The 21,024-nt window shown below is 34.6% G+C and overlaps 1 protein-coding gene across 1 annotated transcript in view; it reads right to left on the bottom strand.

The window, feature by feature from the left end:
- The window catches only part of LOC118735696 (semaphorin-1A), a 620,249-nt gene that overhangs the window by 147,693 nt on the left and 451,532 nt on the right, over window positions 1–21,024 (bottom strand). The window lies entirely within an intron of this gene.

The following is a 21,024-nucleotide window of genomic DNA, read 5'->3' as shown; positions in this document are numbered from 1 at the left end:
GAGGTGTAGAGGCCTGCCGCATAGTGGAAAATCCCCTTATAAGCACAAAGGCAAAATGTAGCAAGCGTGCTCCGATTTCGCTAATATATGCCACATTGCTTAGCAATGAAGAAATATGAAAAGTGGCATAGCTTGAAAACTGCCACGCCCACTACACTAGACGGCGGAAATAGTAAATGCTAACGGCTTTTAATAAAATTTGAATAGCATTTGAGCTTCAATCATAAATACAAAATTTCACAGCTTTTCTTTTTTGAGACTGTAAAGCAGAAAACAAAAATTAGCCAAAATTTCATTATATTTAATGATTGGGCCAACATTTTATGCCAGTTGTAGACGTTATAGCGATATAATCTTTACAATATTTTATATTTGGGGTTTTTTTTTTTAACAAAAGTGACAGTAAAACTAAATTATATCGAAATCAGATGAAATTTAATGTTTCCACCCAGTAGAGTAGAGGGCGTGGCAATTAACCCATCTTTACCATATTTTATAATTCCCTATTCCCAGGGCAGGTTAACTATTCTTTCCATCTGCCTCCATATAGTCGAAACAGTGTGCGGCGCCAAAAGGTTCTTATATCCTCTATAAAATACTTGGAAATGTATGAAATATATATGTTTGTATATTATCAACGATGAAATGACTACGAAAAATTAAATTCAAACCTTTTTAAGGGGCAATCCTTCCATTCAACCACTAATCTCGCGCTCTGACTCCAAAGTTAGGAGATGGGCCTTAAAAGACATTTACCGAGGACACCGCCTTCCAGCCCAATTACCCTGCGAAAGCCCTGTGTATTACCAAAAAAAATATCAAGCTTGTATGATAATACTAATAGCTGATTTCGAATACGGGGACGAATACGAGGAAACACAGGATACGAAGACGAATACAAATAGCAATACGAAGAAGAGAACGAATACGAAGATGATTTTGATTCGAAAGCAAAGACAGCACTGAAACGAAGACGAATGCAAATGCGAGGATGCAAACGGGGGTGAGTACAAAGACGACGAAGAAGATAAGTACGAAGAAGAATACAACGACGAATACGAAAGTGGAATACGCATACGATCCGAGGACCAATACGAAGGCAGCGACTAAAACGAATACGAAGATAAATACGAAAACTAATCCGAACATAAATGCGCATATGTAAAGGATCTAAAGACAAGACGTATACGAAGCCGAAAACGATGACGAAGTCGAAGATGAATAAGATGAAGAATATGACGACGAATACGAAGTGGAATACCAACAACCAAAACGTAGACTAAAAGTTCTTCTGTACCCTTAAAAACGGCCAAATTTGGACGCTAACTGGCACTCTCTATATATATAAGCATACATACGACTATCTTTGGTACAACGCCAAAAAAGTATAGCGAGAGATATGGCAGCAGACAGTTTAGCCAAAGAAGCAATGGTCAAAATCTCAACCCGTACTTAGGCTTTGTTTACGATACGTCCAAAGCGATAGTGGAAAAGTACAAGAAAAATGGAAGAGGAATGAGAAATTGTCACTGATGATGGTGCATTACAGGACTTCAGCTCTAGGCAAAGTGCTTATTGAGGAAGTCTAGTATAACACGAAGATGTGCAAGCATTTAATTAAACCACCCTAAGGAGAAAATTGTGATTTTTACCGCCATTCTTCCAACCAAAAATATGGCGGAATCTTTGCCATAGCTTCTGTATATACATACCAGAGCTGTGTAATGATTGAATCAATTGAGTGTGCATTCTCATTTTTTTTCGTTTCAAAAATGTGATTGTTTGATTTAAAAAATTTAACAACCACTCTTGAGATTGGTTACAAATTGTAAACACAAAATATGTAGTGTGTTATGGAATGGTTGACACCCATTCACATAGAGAATGTGAATGCAAAAAAAAAACTCAATCATGTATGATTGGACGTTTATGGGAATGCAATCTGTCATTATCATTCAGTACTAATACTATTTGTTGTATCAGGGTTGAAATTTTTGTACTCAAAATGTGAAACCAGAAGATTGCCATCTCCCTTAAAATAAGTAAACAAATAAATATTTGGTGCTAAAATATTTTTCTAAGTGTTTGGCCGAACTTCTGCTCAAACTTGAGGCATGAGTTCTAATTTTATAAGAAGAGTTTTCAAGGCAGAAATATACTCGAAGGTTTGCCATTGCGTGCCGAAGGACGACTGCTATTTTGGGCTATGATCTGACCAGGTATTTAACCATGGTCCTATGGAGTGGAAGTACGCACATGTAATCACTCTGCTACGGCGGCCGCCGTAAGTACATGCTATACAAATCGTCGTTTAAAGTACAAAACCGCGTATCAAGAAAATGCAAAACCGCGTAATTGCATAAATTATTTTCTAGAGAGTAAAGTCACCCATATTTCAAAATGGTTATCTTTTTTTATAAAGCAAACGTATTCTGGCTAGTATATTTCAGGACGAATGGATAAGAATTGAGCCAAGAGTTTTTGTGAGCAAATCCAATTTTTGGCAGCCAATGTCAGTCACACGGTTTTCAAGAATGACGATAGGCGGTTTTGTACTTTAAACGACGATATATATGTACACATATTAGATTATTTATTCTCAAAATGCATGAAAACTATAGTATGCTTGCAAACAATTAATAACATTTTGTGATAAACAGTTTTACAAATGTATTTGCACTTCAAATTTGTATTTTAATAAAGTATTAATTAAATAAATTATTATTGTAAATTATTATTTTAATAAATAGATATAAAGATATTTATACTTGGCAACTCTTGGACTTTTCTTCATTTGTAACAAATGACAGACGTAAACAAATTAAAAAAATAATTATATTTTTACAAATTTAAAGCAAACGGGCGTTCTTTACAAAAAAATGTAGTTAGGGATCGAATTGCGCATATTTTTTTTACAATATCAAGTGCCCACAAGAAGTGTTAAACCACTAAATAGCTTAAAGAACGCTTTCAAAAATCCGAAACGAGAGTGAAGTGCAGTGTTCAATTGTGATCGAAATTGCAGGCAAAATGTGTGCGTGTGTAATTAATGTTTCACTTATTTGAAGAAATGTTGCCCGTTGTTATTAAAAATAAGGAAACCAAGACCCCCGCTTTCCACTGGTGGTTACATAATACTTGAATAGCTCCTTAATTAACATGTGTTTGTTTTGAGCACGCACGGCCAGTTAAACAGGCATGTCTGAATCGATTTCCTTCATCATTCTTGGCAATTTGATGTGCATTTTTATTGTTATGTGTTGCAAACAGACATTTTCGGAACTAAATAGGTTCTAAAATCTCTGTACACAAGCGCACTTATTTTTAACAGTTTCCAGTTTATGTAATATTAATCAAAACAGCTTTTATTTATTTTATGTATTATGTGATTTCTGGAAGCGTCGAATACAAAAAAGGGCTGTGACTGGGTTTATGTAATTTGAAATTGTATTGATGATTACTAATAATAATAGAAAGGCGCTTACATATCGACACAACTAAAAATTTCATATATTTCAGTAGAGCCAATTAAAGATTTTTTGTTTCGTAATTTAGCAATAATATGTCTTGGAACGTAATTATATGCAGTCATACTGTAAGCTTTCAAATTATGTATTTTTCTAAACCTGAAATTTTGAATTGTGCCGTTATTGCAGAGGACCAGCGACATATGTTAGGGCTACTCCTCCGATTGTGGCATGCGCCTTGATGTTGTCGCACAAAGGGGAGGGACCTACAGTTTTACGCCGACTCCTGCCGGGGGCCGACCACTATTACAAAAAACATTTTCTTTTTTTTGTTGGCCGGAACTGGGCTCGGACGCTCACCCTGCGGAATGGTAGTGCGCACTTCTAACCACTACACCACAGCGATCGCTTAATTAATTTTAATCATCAATCGCGATTAACCATTTATTCGTTAATTTTTAGTCATTCATAGACTAACATTTTGTCGACAATACTCGCATAAGATAGTCCCAAATTTTCACAAAAGAGAAAAGTGATTTTCTTCAAAACTTTTGAATGACGTCTTGACTGAACTTACTAATTCGGAATTTCTACTATTACTTATAGAGTAGGCTATTCATAAAGTCTGGGTAATGAAATAAAAATTTTTCTATTATAAGTTCCATAAATATAAGGAGACTTTTATTGTTTAATTTATTTTTTGCACATAAACTTGTATCTTGAACTTCTTTTTCCAAAAAGTGAGGATGTCAAAATTTCAATAGATATCGGATGTACGGTAATTTTCCAAAGAGATCTCCTAATAGATAAGTTCATGAAAATTATTCCAAACGAAAACTTAAAATTGATAAAAAAAAATAATAACTAAATTTAACTAATTTATATTAGAGGTTTGAAGTTTATCCCACTGTAAGTATGAAATCTTCAGCTATGTGTTTCCATTGTCACTTTTTCGTAGCCATATCAACAGCCTGACAATTAAGAAGATTGTGACGTTTCATGCTACCATACGCAATATTTTAAATCCTTCAAATTTTATTATTAACCTTTTGTTTGTTAAAAACATTTTCTTCTTAGATTCGAAACTTGATCAAGCAAAATTGCCTTTGTGTTTGACTAAGAGATGCTCAATAAGCTCAGAATTGTAGTTCTCATTTGCATACATAACAATAAATTATTAATTTTTGTTTCACACCAACTCCAATATTGAATAGTAAAATATATTTTAATCTTACCCAAATAAACAACGATTTAGTTCAATGGTCAATCACATATAGAGTATAGGGTGGTAATGTGTTAAAGTTTTAAAGTTTTTAAACGTAAAATTACAGCTAATACCTTTTTAAGCGTTTTGTAATTTAACCAAAACTCATTAGCATCCACTCAAGCAAGGAATTACTTACTTTTCAACATGCATTAGCAGAGTGCACTTCTCTTTTGTTTACAATTTGGTTGTCAAACACACTACATCGGATCTTTTGCCAGATTTACCAGAATTTTCCACCAGGTAGCTTCTGACAAAGAGATGACCTTACTTACTCTCTTATCTGTCCTCTCAGTTGCCAGAAAACCAAGTACGATTTCCGGTAAAATCTGGAAATTCTGGTAAAAAATGGTAATTTCGGACTCATGCGGGTTCACAACTAAATAATATTGGGAATACTTTTGAGGTGTTTGAAGAGGGTTGCGACCTGTTTGAAACTAAATTTATTTATAATAATCACATTTTGGCCTTGACACTTTTGCTAAGTTTTTGCCGAGCTTCTCCTCCGATTTGTAGCGTGCGCCTTTGCTGTCACACAAATGGGAGGGACCTACAAACTTACGCCGACGCCGAACGGCGATACAATTTTTATGATGAGCTATTTTTTTATTAAAGACACTAAGATTTTTAAAATATTTTCAATAAAATTTTATCAACATAAATGTAAAGCTTATGCGAAGTAGTTATCTAATTTAATGTAAATTTTAAACATTTTCAAGATAAAACATGAATTATATTTAAAACGTAAAAGTAAATACAACTGTTTTATATATAATCCCAAACAGATGATATAAAATCCCCTCTACCAAAAAACTTAAATTGGGTAACGCCGGTTTGAATTTTTACAATTGAGCAATTGTCAAAAATCTTCCTTTTTATCAAAAAGTTATTTACCAGGGTGTCTTTGAACTAATGATTGGTACTGAGGTAAGAATGCACACACATAAAAGATTGCAGCCTTTTCAATACTCATTCAGTGTTAAACCTTTTTTTGATTGGGCATTGGTTTTTTCAATCTTGCTATGAATATGTTGATGTGTGAATTCATAACTGCTTTGAGAGAATGGAAAATTCAAAAATTTTAAACCTCAATCCTAAGCGAAGAATAAGTAATGAAAACTGGATAGAAAAAAATTGTTGATTTAAAATTGAAAATGATTTCACACTTACACAGCTCTGATACATACGTATATCGACGGTTGATTGGAAGATCGACCTGTCTGGGCAGCCGGTTTGAAAATGCCCTGTTTCGAAAAACTTTTCAAGAGCGCCCTATTTCATAATTTTTCCCGTCGAAATATAGTTACAAAAAATTTTTAACAGAGTAGTAAGATGAAATATTATATTTAATATAAAAAGGAGGAATTTATATCACTGTGTACAATTTTTAGCTTCTCAAAAATCTAAAAAAGAGGGTTGGTATTTTTCCGATATAAGTAATGCGCCTCAAATATATTTATTATCGTTTATCAAAATATGGGCGTTTTCCGCCACTTCGACAAAATTGTACGCTGTACATAAATAAAAGCCAGGAAAACGCTTTCCATAAGCAACTTTACGAATAAATAATTCATTGAGTAACGCCTTAAGTATTTACAAGTATGTAAACAGTGCTTTGTATATACATACATACATACATACATTTATACTCGTACGAGTGCATACAGATTTACATTTCAATAGTTATTTATGGTAGTTAGATCTACTCGTAAACTTTTTCCGCGCACGCATACTTTAGCATAAATTTGTGTACAAAGAAATCGGCGCTATCGAAAGCACTCGGATTTCAAATGCACACCTACATACTTAAAATAAACTAACAATTGCGAAAACATACATATGCCATTGCAAATACCGGAAGTTGATCTATGTGCTGCCAAAATTTGTTGAGCTGTGGCATCCGGCGTCGGGCAACTGTCGTTGCGTCAGCATAGCCTGCCTGCATAAACAAACGCTGCAAAGCTGCAACGGTAATACATTCATCAAAACGTTTGCAATTGCACTCAGCAGGCAGAGCAAGCCAAGCCAAACTGCATCGAACCAAGCCGATCCAAACAACCAGCCTGCGTTGCGGCAGCAGACCACCTGCCATGCGGCCACACCCTTTTTTTTTTTGACTATTGCGCTGTTACCACTATTGCTTGTTGTTGTATAAACTTATTCGTTGCATATTTTCGCATGCATGCGCGCCAACAATTTCCATTCGCATTCGAAATTCGCATTCATATCTACGATTATTTTTGCCCTCCCGCCAAGTGTTCGCTGTGTGAACCCATACGCATACATACATACATCAACAGATACATAAATACATACAAACATATGTACTGCCATGCATGTGTGTAAATCTTTTGGCGTTATTGAAATAAATTTTTCGTTTTGCTCACCACATATTTTGGCGTATTTTCCCGTAGGCAACATTGCTGCCGGATAGGTACCATAGATACTTCAGATAAACATATGCACATATAAATATATGCACATATATGCATGTATGTATGTGTGGAGGTTACAGGGTAGTTGCAGCGCTGTTGACGGAAGTTTTGATAAGCTCAGTTCATTGGTTTTTCGACATGACAGATTTTACTTTCATCATTTCCTTTTTTCGAGGCTTTACGAAATATTTCAGTCGATCGATCGACTCTGTTGCTGTGCGTCAATTGAGTATGCACTCATAGTGGTTTTTGTTTTATAGATTTGTTGATGTAGTGTTGGTGTTTTTTTTTGTTTTCTGATTATTATTATTTTTTTTTTTTGCCACAAGTTTTTGAGATGAATATGACGCTTTCGCAAGTTTTAATGCATCCATATATGTGATGTGGAGCTGCTCAATTTGCATACTTCACAAAAGTTATTTGCACTTCAAGTTATTCGCAGATAACTTCTAAATAAGTAACAACTATTACAGTTGAGTGATTGAAGAGGAATAGGTGGATTTTAAGCCTAAAGGAATATGGAGGAATACCTACATTTGTGAAATTTGTCCGCCCCAAAAACTGGTTATGTATGTCTGTATGAGTATAATGCAAATTATGTGGTAATAAAGCATAACTCTATTCTTTAAAAAAATGTTTCTTTGAGCGATGGAAGGTATACGTATTTCAAAGAAAAATCTGGAATCCGTTAGTGGTAAAAAATATATGTATATTTATATCGAAAATCTCATTGCCAACTTTGTGGTTGGTGGTGCATTATTCTTTTGTTAACACATGGATGTATAAATCATTATTCTTATCGATAAAATTTCGACAAACATTTTATCGATGCATTTATCTACAATGTTATCGATAATTCTTTTGATGTATTCATGATTAATCCGTCCTATGTATTAATCTATGTACTTATCGATATATTAATCGATAATTTGATCAATATATTAATCGATAATTTTACCAATATATTAATCATTAATATTATCGATTTATGTACCTAATAATATCGTTATCGATATATTTTTCCAGCTTTTATGGAAGGTGGCAGCAGTCATTATCTGTCAAATTTGAGCTAGTGAACGGATGTCTCAGAAGTAAGTGTAAATTTCTCATCAAAAGTAAGAATCTAAGCGAACTCAGACATAAACTTTTCACTGCAGAGAAGTACCAAAGACGAACCTCAGATCCACACATACTTGAAATATGTTTTTACGACAAAAAAAAAGCTGGGAATTGGATTTTTTCCACTAGATCTTATCTTTTTAATAAATTTATGATTGCAGTTCTGTTGATCTATTGTTGATTAATTAGCAGCTGAAATTAAATCCAAAGTCCTGATTAAAGGTAATTAATGCATTTAAAGTCATAATTTAATCTTTATTTTGTGATTTTTATTTCTTCGATAATTCTTAATCGTTATTAGGAGTTTCTAATTCTTCGATTATTTTCATCGTTGTTTTGTGATTTTTTTTCTCCGAAAAGTTTTAATCGCTATTTTATGATTTTTATTTTTCAATTATCCGTAATCGCTATTGAGGGATTTAAATTTTAATCGATCAAAAATAATCGATATTTTGGATTTTATTTCTTCGATAATTTTTAGCCGTTATAATAGGTCCCTATTAGGTTTTTATAACTGATTAAAATCCTTAATAATATTTTATGATATAAAAAAATTAATGTGAAAATAACGGTTATAATATGATCGAAAAAATGAAAATCATAAAATATCGATTAAAAACTATCTGAAAATTTCAAAACCCATAAAGAAACGATTAAAAATAATCGTAAAAATATAAATCAAATAATTACGATTTTTCATAACATAATTTTCGGCCACTAAATTAAAGGCTAGACCCAAATTTAAGATAAAGCCGCCGAAGTTGCCTTCACAGAAAGGCAATAGTCGCAGTAAGACAGGAAGAAATCGGTATTACAGTGCTGTTATATGTAAATTAAAAGTGATCTTGAATCTCAATGTCAGTGCCAGTATTAAGGTGCTCGTAAATGATGGGAGTAAATACCTAGAGAATAGGAATTCACTCTCATTCTCACCGTCTAACAAGTAATGACAGTGGGTATTCGTTCTTACCGTGGAGTTCTCATAATTTCTTACCCGTGTAACAAGGGTGTTTGAGAGTTTTCTTACACTCTCACTCATAATCTCAGCTCGCATATGCTACGCGTTGAGAATTTTTATTCTCAGCCGTACACAGTGTATGATGCCTAATAACGCAAGAGTGATAGAATACAAGAATGCGCAAATCAAGCTGTGAGCAACCGGTTGTGACGTCATAAAAGTGATTGAATGAATAAAAGTGGGGGAATGAGGGAGCAAAGAATAAATTCTAAAGAATAAAAGGAAACGCGAACATGTGATGCGAAATAATGATTTAAATGCAAGTAGAATAGTTTAAAAAGAAAAAACATTTTTTTTTTAACTTCAGTTAATTTTAAGAAAATTATTTTATTATTTTTTTTTTATTTTGTATGGTTCTAAGGGGAAAAATATATATTTTTATAATTTTATTTAATTTTTAGAAACTAGTATTGTTTTCAATAGTTTTTGAATATTTCTTTCTATTCTTAATTAAATTTTTTTTATGTTAGAAAAATATAGTTTTTTTCAAATTCATAAAATTTTTGGAAACATATTTTTTATCTTTTTTTAATTACTATTTTCTCCTTTTCCATTTTTGTAAATTTTTTAGAAACTTATTTTATTCTATTTTTTTGATTCTTTTTTTTTAAGGTTGTATGGCTTTAAAAATAAAAATATATATTTTGTTCATATCATTAAATTGTTAGAAACAAGTAGTTTTTTCAATATTGTTTTGAAAATAAAAATTTAGTTTTTTTAATTTCATAAACTTTTTTTAACATATGTTTTTCTTTTTTTAATTACTATTTTCTGCTGTTTTAAATAGAAAAATATAAAAAATTGTTTTGAAAATAAAAATTAAGTTTTTTTATTTTCAAAAACTTTTTATTAACATATGTTTTTCTTTTTTTAATTACTATTTTCTCCTGTTTTAAATAGAAAAATATAAAATATATTATTTCATTCAATTTTTTAAACAATTTTATTTACTTTTGCTTTATTTTCATTTTCTTTTATTTATTAGTTGTTATGTTTAAAGGGAAAAAATACATATATTTTTTTAAATCAAAATTAATTTTTAGAAAACTTATTGCTAAAAGGCAATAAGCCTTAGCAGATCTTTCGAAAGACAGTAAACAGCTTTCATGATAGTTGCCAGAATTACCCTGTTAAACTTCGTTTAAATACTTAAACGCTTCCAGCCTTTGCCTTTGTAATAATAAATACATACATAATATCCCATTATTTACCTATTTGCGAACAACACCAATGACAAAGATATTAACACTACCATCAATTGACGGCAATGCAAATGACAACGACACGTTTGATAATAGCAGAACGCAAATGATGCGTTACATTGTGTTTGCCAGCTAAATGTGGACAACAGGGCGTATGAGTGTTGTGTACGAATGTAAGTATGTGTATGCATATGTACCGCGTTGCTTGGTTGGTTATTGCATGTCGGGGCAAATTGCGCGTATAGTCAAAGTTATTATGCCAGCAACCCGCGCGTTGTTGTGATAGTTGTCAATTTTGTTGTTGGCAATTATGATGCGTTTGAATTACCACAACAATAATAACAATAACAGCTGCAACAGCAAAAGCGGCTCGAACGTGATAACCTACACATACATACATATATACATACCAACATTTATTGTGTGAACATACGAATGAGGACATGGATGATAACACGCAGCGCACACACGACAGACAAACGTCAGCGACCGAGCACGCAGTCAACGCTAGCAGACAACAAAGCCTCATTTTCAATTGCCGCGAAACTGAGGCAAAATCCCACCACACACACGCACACAGACAGAACGGGTGCGCGCGCGCGTGTATCATCAATGTCAGAGTATTTTGCCGCATAGCGCTGCTTGACAGCACAATTTGCGCATTCGTTCGTTCGCGCGTTCAACGGTTAGTTGGTGATTGGACGATGATAACGCGCGCGCGTCTGTAACTACACTTTACAGGACGCCAGGCGAGTGTGGTGGCGGCTAATGGCGCCGCGTGCGCTTACACTCCCCACTTCCGATAGCGTATTTGATGCTTGAGTTAGGCAAAAAAAAAAAGGAGAAATGCAAAATTATGAATATGAACCGAGTCGTTGGTACGCGGCGGCTAATAGCGGCAATCGTACACATTCGTTGTTGCCACTATTGCTAGAGTGCTGTGCTAATGTAGGAGTAGAAGGATTTTAAGCACTTTTGCAAGGAGGAGAAGTTTGGCGCATGAAGGGTGCTAGTTGCGCGATGGCGCGCAAAAATTATACATACGAGCGCAAATACGCTACGCACACACCTGCGCCGTGGTGCCTTTTTTTTTTTTTTTTTTTGAAGCGCACACATATATGTGTACATAAGCGCCAGCACAGCCTCACGAATGTTAGCGGCGCCAATTCTATTGTGAAAAAGAAAATTTTCACAAAAGTTGCATACGCACTGGCTGTGTGCGCTCACTCACGCGCCACTCTTTGTCGAACTATAAGCAGTGTCTGTAGTAACAATTACGTATTGGGTGGAAGTGAGCGGGCGCGCGCCAGTTTAGGGGAGGTGCTAGCGGCTTACGCGCCCTCGGCGCGTTATTAATTCGCATTTGGCGCGCAACGCGCAGCCATACACTCGTAAATATTTACCATTGCATGGTTTGTGCGCTATGTCTATGTGTCCTTATACGTCTATGGCTATGGACGATTTTGCCTCTGCATGTGGTACTGCGCTTGCCTCTCGAGTGTGCAAGCCTTTTTCTTTTGCACTTTTGTGTTGTTTTCTGTTTTAGTTTTTTTTTTCTGCTATTCGCCACGTTATTGCGGCTTTGCATGTTTAAGCCACGCCAATGCGCTACACTCAGCCGGCGTACTCTTTACCATTACCCATTACCACCGCCTGCGCGCGCTATTCTTTTACTCATTCCTCGGCGCTGAACAGCATTACACTTGGCAACTGTGGCAAATATTTAAGTACATACTCATATGCAAAGTTTGTAAGCACGCTTGTATGTCTGTGATGCGTGTGTGTGTGTGTGTGTGTGTGTGTGCGCTTGGTTGACTGCATTGCAGTAATGTTCGTGCTGCGTCTACTGAGGCGAGACTGCCATGCCGCTGTGGCTTTCCTTTGTTATCGCAGCAGTCCACGCCACAATGTGCACAGCGCCGCGTTCTCCTCTACCCATGCGTACGGTGCCACAAATATGCTGCTCTAAGCCACAGTTGCAACGTGATTTTTCTTCCTACTTTCTTCTTTGCAATTGAATAAAATTTAAATTTGTGCGAATGTGGCAAAGTCAAATGCAAATGAAAAATTACAAACACCAAAAATGAAGCAAAGAAAACTAAGAAAATAAGTTGTATGAATTTAAATCGGTTTTGATTAGAGCGTGAAATACATAATTTGCCAGCACACGACAAAAACCAGGGAACATTAGCGAAAATTTTGCAAGTGGTGAGCACGGCAGTGTGTAGATTGAATTGTTAAAAGAGATTTAGGTGCGAGAATAATTTTAAATAAAAAAAATTTGTTTAATAGTTTTCTTCTAGTTGTTGGGTTCAACCGTGATCTGTGTATATCTTGGAGAAGTGCGTTTGGGTTCAACAGATCGCCAAGAACTACCTTTTTTGCCTCAAGAAAAGGTTGGTTGGTTGGTTGGTTGCAGTACTTCCCAGTCGCTACCCAGCACACAATAAGCGCTTTATTGCGCCATTTTGTTGCACTTTTCACGGGGGATATGTTACTGGGTCGAGTCATTTCGATTGTCTAATGAATTTACCGATTTCGCTTATGATAGCTCCTGATAGGTCGGTTAGTTGTGCTACCAGATGTTTTCCTAATGTTTTGTGTCTAATATTCGAAAGGCCTTGACAAAGAGGGTATCCAGACTATTTAAAAAAAAAAGCGCAATTTCTAAAAAAAAAACACACTTTCTGAAAAAAGCCGCAAAAACGCCAATTATTATTTTTTTTTAATAAAATTCATGAAATCGATTTAACAAATCTTTTATTTTAATAATGAGATATTTTTATAATACTGTTTTTTAAGACCAAAAACGAATATAATACCTTCAGAGGGTAATATAGTGATGTACAAACAATTTTCTTTAAAAATACGCATACTTTTTAAAAATATTTGTTGAAACACATTTTGCAATAGGACTGCGCAATTATTAAATTTATTATAACTCATATCAATTAATTAATCGTACAATCCGCTTTTAAGAGCTCGGCGTAAAAAAATTAAATAAAAACCTATAATAAAGCGAGATCAGCTATTTTCACAATTTCTTCAAAATCACCTATAGCGTCTGAATGATTTACATTTCTGTTGTTTTCAAACAAACAACAAAGTGAATTGGCAGGTCCCTGAAACTGACCCTCTTGTGATTCACACACTTTTCTGGTGACAAAAAGGCGCCTATTGCGAGTGTCGACTGGCAGTAGAATAGAAATTTGTCGATCGAGTCGATCATCTTTTATTTTGTTATTGTGTAACTTGAGCGATAAAAATTTGTACTATTGTGAATGGTTGACTGAATTGTAAAAAGCAGTTTGTTTGTTTACATTTGTTTCTTTGGTGTTTCATTTACATTATTTTTAAAATATTTGCTTTTATTTTAAAATTAAAACAAAAAAAAACTGACACATTTGAAGCAAGCAAGGAGGGGATTGCGAGATTCGTCGGATGCCTTGGAGTTGGAAGATGAAGTGTATGTACACAAATGTTAATTTTATGAATAAAAGTTGCGTTCCCGATACTTCACGGTTTTTAGATTTTACAGGATTTGCAGGAAAAGCTGTTTTTTTCATCATTAATAAACTTTATGGAAGTTTAAGAAATACGGTACGGTTTAGTTATTTGTACAATGATGTTGGGTATTTGTGCCCAAACGCGTGATCCGACTTTAAAAACTTTAAATAATTAAACTTTAATTTAAAATAAAGATTTCAAATTTCCGAGCACTAGTTATTAATTAATAAATTATGCAGTTTTTTGTCAACTTTGATGTTGGTTCTGCTCAAAACGACTGTGGCTGGTGTAGCCGTAGTTATATTTGCACTAGAAATATTGTATATCTTTCACAATAGAAGCGGAGCTTCCTCCCCTACTCTTTCCGAAAATTCTTTCGCCTATGTCCCACTCTCCTGCATCTGCTCGACCAACCGCGCAAGTTGCCTTTTGTTGCTTACAATTTTTGATCTGAAATTCAGACACATACATACATATGTATATTTCACAATTTTTTACAACTTCCAGTTCAATTGACTTACTTTTTATCCATTATAGTACCACTTTCTTATGTGCATTTTATAAATGCAAACTCCAACGACTAACAGACAGGAAGGATGAGCGATAAAAAAGTATTCACAGTCGCTAATTGAGCGACTAAGCGACACTCGCAATAGCATCGATAATCGATAATCGCTTAGTAGTCGTTCATCTACTATTTACCAGTCGACATTCGCAATAGGGGTGAAAATCAAAGCTTTTTTATAAGTATTCAATTGACTAGGTAATCGTTTCAAAAGTTCTTCGATTAGGGTGATTAAAAATTTTTGACAGTCTTTTAATGTGCTGCTTAAGTCAAGTTTAGCACGCAGTTCATTAGCCACTTCTGTAAAATTATTGTGGAAAACTAAGTTTTGTATATTTTTATAATTGGAAAAAATTTATTTGAAGGGAAAAAGTCGCCAAAAATCGCCAATGGCGATTTCCTAAATTTCCTTGCACTGTATTATACTTAAATTGAATGGGTTACAATATTGTGTTAAAAAAAAAAAAAATTTGAGTGTTTTCTTAATTAGGGCTAACATTGACTTTTCACTAGGCATTAAATGAAAAAATTGTAACCACTATGTTGGGCATTAAACACTACCCGTGTCATTGTGTTTGTTTCACCTTGGCATTTTTAAAATTGCATAAATTTTTTGTCATTTCGATGCCTGGCAGAAATTCGGTTTAAGAATTTATGAAGTTTCTGTTGAATGATCATTGTCTTAGTGTAGAAAAACTTTATCTCACACTTTTTTTTTTCAAATAACTCTAGATACTGAATCCGTTATGAACAATGTATGTACATATGTATGTTTTAAAAATTACTTCTCGTTGGTTGCCGCATAATTTGATAAATGCCCAAAAAGGACTCGTGTCGAAAATTTTAAAATTGGTTAAAGCGTATGCGGAAGTGTATTGATTTTCAATGAGAATATTTTGAAAAACAATACAGCTATTTTCAATATTATTTACTGTGTTCTCATTATTAGGTGCAAGATATAAAAGGCAACCTTCGTATAGCTTACTCAAACTAGTATAGCACCTAAACCCAAATCATTTTCTTCCTGAATTTTCAGCGTAATATTGTTAGTAGAAAGCGTATAGCAAGCTAGGCAAATAGGCAACAATAAGGCATATGTATGTAGTTAGTTGCATAGCTGCTTCCCTACCCACACGTGCATTCTGATTTCTATCCAATTCTACCCTCTCCTCTTCAGCATACGTACGCTGTCATTGATAGGCAAGTCGCACGCGATTATTTGCCTTGTCTCTGCTATCTAACAAATGTGTAATGTTCTTCAGTTTTTGTGTTTTTTTTTGTCATCTCGTTTTTATAGAATTTTCAATCGCTTTTGATTTCATGTTAACATTTTTTTATTTTTTATTTTTTTTTAGTTGCTCGTCATTTTCTACTGTCTTCTACTTCTAATGCAGCCAACAAGCGGCTGGCAATTTGCCATTGTGCAATTGCTTTTTTCCCGCAGGCAATTCCTTCATATCCATATACATACCCATAGCAGTGCAGCGGCAGAACAAACTTTGGTGCCGGTAACATTTCAATGTCACACGTCAATTCAATCCAACGTCATTGCCAACAAATCGTAAAGTGAGTTAAGCGTAGGCGAATGAGTGGAGTGAAGTGGAGTTGCCGGCGGTGCCTTGTGGCATGTACGGGACAAATGTGACTGTCGTGATGGGCAGGTAGGTGTGTGGGGAAGCGGGAGCGAAGCAAAAATCGAACAGGCAATTGAAGCAAAAAACATATATGTAGGAACGTGGCATTCTTTACATGCGATCTACTTATGTACTTTCTCAACTACGGCAATTCCAGCAATTCAGTGGCCAATAACAACAAGGCCGGCAGACAGCAGTGCAAAACAGTCGATCGGTTGGTCAGGCAGACGGAAGGGGGCAGTCAGCCAGATGCTGTCTCGTGTGCTGCACCACCGCCACTGACTTTACTCCCTATTTGTTGGTATTTGTCGGATTTCTTTGTTTGTTAGCTTGCCGCATGCGCATGTTTGTTTGTGTGTATGTATGCTGCCTTTGTGGCACGTTAGCGTGTAACGGTAAATGGCTTTTGTGAATAGCAGCAAATCGTGGTTAAAAAAAATGCAAAGAATCCTTTTCCCCAGTTTGCATTTTGTATTTTGCATTCAGCATTCAGCATTCAGTTTTCGATTTTCGGCCGCATCGCTGACGAACCCGTCGCCACCCCTCATCCTTTCCTTGCTCATCTGCATTGCATACACCCCACTCACAGCCAATCTAACTGAATTTAAATCAGCTTTCGAAATGGGACTGCGGCTCTGGGATAAATGCAATGGCAAAACGGTAGGGAGGGCGGGCTAGGCTGGCAAGCTGGTGGGCAATTTTTGTTGCTGCATCGATGCTAAGGATTTGCTTTTTATCTGTCATTTCACCGCTGCCATTCACAATTTTCCATTTTCATTCAATGCAAGTAACATTGCGCTTCTCGTCAGAATTGCCACCAGCCTATCGGCCCTGAGCAGGAGGCTTTGTCATTGCACCAAGCGTGACGAAGTGTGGCGAAGTGTAGCAAAACTCGTTTTCGGTTTGTCAGCCAACAGACAGTGGACAAAATTGGTGCTAGGTAATTTTTTTTTTTTTTTTTTTTGCTGAGGCAGAGATAATTCAAGCTTAACAAGAAAATTTCTTTAAAAAATATTGATAAAAATATTATTTTTTTATGTAAAAACAAAGTAAGTGCGCCTAGGCCACGCTGGAGAAGTGAACGAAAGCTTTGTCTCATAACTAATGTGACCAACCGTACTTCTTTCGGAGGTACAGTACTTCTTTTTTCGCTCTTGTACTTCGTACTTCAAAGTACAGTCAAATGTAAAGGCGGAAAAGGCTCTCATATTTCCCCATAGGGATTTTAAGGCTATCAGTCTCTTCTTTTTTGCTAAAAACGATAGAGGGACTGATCGACTTGTACATAAGAAACGCGATTTATCGTTTTCTACCTAGATCCCTAGCTCTACCCCTGTTCTTTCTAATTACATTTACCTTATTCTGTTTTCCTTTACCTTCATTTTTGTCTTCATACTATATCGATAACAAAATCGATTGTAACGTCCAACAAAATATCGATAACAAACCCGATAAAAATATGGATAACAAAATCGATGACAAATTCGATCAAAATTTCGGTAGAAAAATCGATAATATTGGTAGCAAAATGGATTAGAAAATCGAGAAATATATCGATAACAAAATCAATAAATAACCGATAATAAAAATTGGTTAGAAAATCGATAAATATATCGACAAAAAATCTATAAACAATCGATATAAAATCGATAACTAAATCGGTAAATAACCATTAAAAGAATCTATAACAAAATCGATGAATAATCAATAAAGAAATCAATATCAATATCGATAACAAAGTCTATAAAAATATCGATAACAAATTCGAAAAAAATAACGATAACAAAATCTATAACAATATCGATAAGAAAATCGTTAAAAATTCCGATAACAAAATCGATAACAAAACCGTGAAAAATATCGAGTATTATATAGATAAGTCCCGAGAATCCCGATAATCTCGAAAATCCCAAAATACTGCAAACCAACCAACCGCCGCTAAAGAATTTTCACTTCAAAAAAAAAAAACGGGGGAAAATGCTTGACAAGGTCAGCGATAATAAGATATAAGAAACTCATAATGCTCTCTTACCAGTTCATTCTCTGCGATGTTCGATTTTTTCCCCCTAATTCACCAAAATTCGATTGAATTTTGAAATTTCCATTTGCAGTATAAACCTTCTCCAAAACACATTTCCCCAACCGTTCAGCATTTCATTTCAATAATCTCTTCAATAATTTCGCATCTATTGTGCACACTTCACACTGCCTATTTTCCCAGCATTGCAGCCCACTGTCCACACAACAGAACGCACAACGCGTTGCACAGCGTTTGTATTGTTAGCTGCCTTTGCAAATTTTTAGAAGCGTGCATGCGCGTGGATTTAGGTTTTTGACTTTTACAGTAAGCCAATTTGCGTCCACTTCAATTGCGCTGCATCGGCAATCGAACGCTTTGCATCCCCAGCCTGGTAATTCGCTTTTTTTTTTCTCTTTCGAAACTTTGATCAGGTTTGCATACATAGGTACCTATGCACATATGTATGTATAAAGTACATATGTTTGGTTGTGTGTAGGTACGCATGTACTTGTATGGCATCCTAAAATATTTTGTCCATTAGATATGGTTGTAGTTTTGTCATGGCTTTCGATTGCCATTTTCAACTTGCCGCACTCACGTAAATGTCATTGTGCTTCTGCCAAATTTGATTGGCGTGTAACAGAGAGTAGTGAAAAAGAGAAAACGGCAGCGGTGGTACGTTGATTGAAATATTCGTTAATTTGACGATCGTGGTAGACGCCATCCAAAAGTGTGCTAAAAGTATCTGTTAACTGCGAAATTAAAAGGTTTTCAAATAGCTTATGCGCCACGAACTCCACAGCCGATTATTCAAAAAAGAGATCTCCTTCAGAGAGTCACTATGACCAGTAGTGTTATAGTGTATTCCTATTCCGCGTCATTTTTTTTTGTACAGTTTATTTGTTCTGATATATTTTTTCTTAAGTATCTCGGTTTAAGTTCCTTTATCATACACTTTAAATGCCGGAAAATTCCTATTGAATCCCAGAGCAATGGCGGATAGAGAATTTTGAGTTAGAGAGGGCCGATTGGGTCAACTTTTCAAATACGGTTTAAGTAACACGACATATATTACGATTCGCCAATGAGTGACCTCTACAAGCATCCAACCGATGATATAAAAATTATATATATATATATTCTTGTACAAAAATTAAAAAAAATTAAATTTTTCTTTATAAAGACAATAGGCCTATGTATGTATGTATGTATATTAATACATTTTTCTTAATTACAACGTTTGCCGATTGAAGGATGGAATTATTTAAAAATAGTTATATTTAAAGGATGCGATTATTTTGAATAATATATATAATTTTAAAAATAGTTTTAAAAATTAATAAGAATTAAACAAAATGTTTCATTTTTAAAACAATAAAATCTACACATTAAGTTCGAAAAAACATATCCAAAAGAAGAAAATAGTGATATAAAATTTAAAAATATAATTAAAATTTTAAAACCAAATCTAAAATTACAAGAAATTAAATAAATAAAGAAATAACAAAAAAAAAATAAAGTAAAATCAGCTCCCAAAAATTTACTGAAATAAAATTAAATGTAAAAAACTAACTATAAAACTATATGTAAAACTAAATTAAAAATTTGTATGGATTTTATAATTTTGACGCCCTTATCGCAAATTTGTTAAAAAGAATAGAATATACAAATAAAAAGAAGATTAAATTCACAAAAAATAAAAAACTACATAAAATAAGTTTCGAAAAATTAAATGAAATTAAAAAATATATATTTTACTTTATAAAAAAATAAAATCTAAGAATGAAAAGAAATCTAAATTAAAAAAGAAGATTAAAAAAATAAATAAGAACAAAAATGCCCGAGGACTGGAACGCAGCTTTCTCGTATGGCATGCCTGTGCTTTGCTCACTCGCCCATTGTGACTGTTGGAACGACGTGAGCTAAATCATATACAAGTGCTTTCTCTCAAAATAGCTTCTTCCAACGAGTCGCAAATGAGAGCTTTTTTTCTAAGACTTTAATCTAGAAAAAAACTTTTTAGCAAAACTTATTTTCAAATTTATTGTTTAATCGAAACTTTACTTTTTCCAGTCCAGAGGGAGGGCAGGCGATCGCCCCGCCCCATCTCCGGACTTTGTATCCGCCACTGTCTATGAGCTGTTAGGGCGGATCAGTTCCGAGCGACTTCAGTTAAAAGGAGTTTTTTGCTATCCAGTTTTAGATGATCTGCCGTCGAACAAGAATCCAGACAGACCCCATTGGCTGAGATGCAAGTTCTATTTCAATTTATAAAACGTAACTCGCTTGGTACAAGGAAAAGAGGATATAGCTATATAGTTTTATAGTAACTCGATTCCCAAAGGGCCTACAGGTCTCGCTACGCACATAACTTTTGTTTGGAAATTCGTTTTCTAGTTTACCCATAATGGGGACATAATAGGAAAACCGTGGCATCTAATTGAGAGTACCAGTCCCTATTTTAGAGTCATCAGTGTAGGGCGACAGGATTTATTTATCGATAAGCTGTTCCCCTTCATTTTTTTCTGGATGCGAAATGAAGTTGAATGCACTTAAAAAGTCTCAAATGTCTAGACATTGAGACAGATCAATATGAAAACAGACCATTCAGTGCTTCCAGGTTAGCTTAAGTCAAGACCGGACACCTTCTAGGTTTTGACAAATTTGTTATGTATTTCGTGCCATGGGTTGATAAGGAAACATCAGTGTTTCACAATGATTCTGAGCCATAGAAGGAAAAGGAGATCTAAAATTGAGTAGGGCACGGTAAACATCCAAGAGTTTGTACACAAC

The sequence above is a fragment of the Rhagoletis pomonella genome, unplaced genomic scaffold (genome assembly GCF_013731165.1).
Source record: "Rhagoletis pomonella isolate Grant_MI unplaced genomic scaffold, Rhpom_1.0 Rhpom_scaffold_00003, whole genome shotgun sequence".
In the NCBI taxonomy this organism is placed as follows: Eukaryota; Metazoa; Arthropoda; class Insecta; order Diptera; family Tephritidae; genus Rhagoletis; species Rhagoletis pomonella.
Note: the sequence above shows the minus strand (reverse complement) of the source record. Positions and strands in the feature narration are given on the sequence as shown.